Below are 3312 nucleotides of genomic sequence, written 5' to 3' on the forward strand. Positions count from 1 at the left end.
TTTCCCCTGCCCCCCACCCCCCTTCCTATGTCCTTCCCCTTGAACCATCAGTCCCATTGCTTTCTCCTGTGGATTGTTTATCCCACCTATCTTATCTAGATAGACATGCAGAGACAATAATATGCACAAAAACAAGGCAGAGTAAAACAAAGTAGCAAAAGAAAACAAACCACTACAAAAAAATCTGACAAAAAAGCCTATAAATAGATCAAGATCTGTTTGTTGCCCTGAGGATGATATTCCTGCTCAGAGCAGCCAAGGCACAGAGAGGACCATAGGGCCGACTCTACCATGAGACACAACGTCCCTCGCTGACCCATAGCACTAAGGGGACAACACTGGAGACACAGTGCTGGAATAGTGCCCTATCTGACCCCACCACACAGAGGCAAAACACTAAGGGCATGCAACAGAACAGTAATAGGAAGAGGGCAGTGAAGGCCACAGGGAATACCAAAAGCAGACTTTGGGGTCAGGGCGAGGCACCCCATCAGACTCCACCAGAAAACACTCCTAAAGGTCAACAAGCACTTTCCTTAAGCATACATCTGATCTCAAGTTCTTTACCCTAAGAACACTTTGATATTTCATTTTGAAAGCACCTTGAAATCATAAAGAGTATCAGCAAATCCAATCATCCTTCTATTATCTAGTTGGTTTCTATAGGTAGAATGAATCATCTCTCCATTTTAGATAGCCAGATGTTTGTGGAAGATCTTAATATTGCTTGCCTCATTGCCTGATTTACCAGGGAGAATCCAATAGGAAGTGGCCTTCAGGAACCCATAAGAGAATGACAGCATTAGTACACAAGTTAAGTGTTAGACCTTAACGTTTACTTGTTGAAAGCAATGTCATGAAATCAAATAAAATTAGTAGGTTTTGCTTATTCTTCACAAGAACTTAAGAATTTGGGGGAACAACTTAGAACAGGAATTTTTATTTATTCATTTTTTAAAGTAACACAATTGTTCCATAATAGCTCTTGGGTAGTTATAACAGAATAGTTTCCTTTCTATGTTTGTTTCTTTGAATATGGATTTTGGTCTGACATTTTGCTTTTAGAATCTGTCTCTGCCTCTTTCTCTATCAGGCCACTTGAGAAGAGATCTCTTCAGCTGCTTGAGTACCTGTCTCAACTTACACCAAATCTGTCCCATGAGCTGTTTCACAGCTGACTGCTTCCACCATAAAATGGTAGGCACCCTCATGTAGGTGAAGTGCTGTGTGAGTCACCATTGCTCTCCTAGAAATCTCTGCAGCAGTCTCCAATTTGGTGATCTGAATAGTCAAAATCACAAGCATAGACATCTCTATTACTATAGCCTCTTTATAAATAATTATCAGGTGAACTTCAATGACCATAATTACGATATGTATAATCTTTTGGTGATAGTGCATAATCTCTTGTATCATGATAAATGGGATAATCCCTGCTTGAATAACTGTCTTTAGTAGAATATCCATCATCTCAGGGACAGATAAACATCTCTGCAGGGGTTCCATTCATGGTGGGCCTCCATAACTATCTCTTCCATATATACAGGAGTTCCTTCTCCTATTTTACTGCTCCTGAGTACTGGTCTTGAAGGTGCTGATATTTTATGAGGTAGCCTTCCACTTCATGGTGGAGGTCCTCTGTTTACTGAAAGTGGTCCTCTGGAAGAGCTCATGTAAAATTCGTGGAATAAACACATGTGAAGGGGGATCCCCTGTCTCCTCCACTGTCTCCTCTTCCACCTCAAAGATCCCTCCAGGGGCTGGTGCTTCTTGAAGATGGTGGTGGTCCAAGTCTACCACTTTCAAATATTGGTTTAGTGGCTTGTTTTACCTTGATGGCTTTTTCATCTCAGAACTTTCCATTCATATTGCAGGCTGCATCTTTAGCATCTGTTGGATTTTCAAACATAGCAAAAAGAAAGCTCTGGATTTGTTTGTTTCTCCATCTATAATCAGGAGTACATCCATGATTTGTCCATATTTTCCAAACACTGCTTCAAGGGCCTTCTTATTTATTTCTGTATTGAGCCAGCCAATGAAGAGCTTTCTGGGCTGATCAGCTTCAAACATGTTCTCCCAGCATTAAGTTTTAGCAAAGTAATGACAGTTCCAAGACCCTATGAACCCGGAGACGGGTGCTTCAGTCAGCTACACAGAGCTAAAGCAGAACAGGGAAGCCACTAGCATTGTTGTGCAATTAAAGCACCTTCTCCCTTCTTGTCTGGTTGTTAGGTACCTTTCATATTTGTGGCAATTATGAATGTCATTATGCACCTCATTTAGCACCTCCTGGGGTGAGCATGTGTTTTCCTAAACAATACCTCTGATGTTTCCCAAACTTGAGGAAGGACATTGGACTGTATAAAGTTATTGAAAGTCCCTATCAAATGACCCCCCAGGTATGTGCCATATCTGCCATACCTTAGATATCTTTCTGAATTCATCAGCAACAGGAAGGCCCTAAGTCAGCAATTGTAAATGGAATGAGGCATTTCATTTTGATGGACTTGACATGCATCAGACAATTAAAAAATATGTGGGAGCAGGGTTTATGGATGGAATGAGTGGGATGGAGTTTGGAAAACAATTCAGGGTACAAGGTTTGGCTTTAGCTATGGCAAATAATTATAACTGTCATATTCTAAATATCCCTAATTCTGAAATTCTATAAGCGTAAAATGGTGTCTCCTTCCCTTCTGATTTAATTCAATGCATAATGAATGTCTCCCATGTATTTGGCATCTGTGCTTGGGAAAATGACTTTGCTGCCAAGTATTGTTCCTGTTATTTCATTTCTAAGATGAAATATTAATATATTTTTCAAAGTATTTTTTATCTTGCGTGCCAAGTTTCTGATTTATTATGGGAGAACAAGACTTAAACATATAGTATTTCATTTAACTTTTTTCACACCCTAATATTGAGTGTATAAAGTTTACCAAGCACTGTTCCAAATCTCTTTACATGTCTTTTATATGAATTTGTGCAAGAGAAATGAATGGATAATTCTGTGTTCTTTCAATCTTATTCAAAATTGGTGATGCTTAGGAAGGCATTTCATGTGAGTTCTAGTTAAAAGGCTACTATTATTAGTCGAATAATCAACCAAGAAAGAGCTAAAATAACATTGTTTTGTTTTCTGTCTACGATGAGCTTGTTTTTCACTAAAGACTCGAAGTCCATTTCCATTTAATTTTCCATCTCTTTCTCTCTTTACCCCCCCCCCCTAAATCCCTCAAACCACTATCATCTTTTTAGATGTAAACGATAAGGAATCTGGAGGGATATATATTTATAAACGTTCTGTCTATA

General features: G+C 39.2%; 1 pseudogene; it reads right to left on the reverse strand.

The window, feature by feature from the left end:
- Window positions 1–1015: 1015 nt before the first annotated feature.
- On the reverse strand, window positions 1016–2070 carry LOC101660704 (annotated as a pseudogene).
- Window positions 2071–3312: the final 1242 nt, after the last annotated feature.

Source organism: Echinops telfairi, unplaced genomic scaffold (assembly GCF_000313985.2).
Source record: "Echinops telfairi isolate 266 unplaced genomic scaffold, ASM31398v2 ScPeMD7_3509;HRSCAF=4178, whole genome shotgun sequence".
NCBI classification, from domain to species: Eukaryota; Metazoa; Chordata; class Mammalia; order Afrosoricida; family Tenrecidae; genus Echinops; species Echinops telfairi.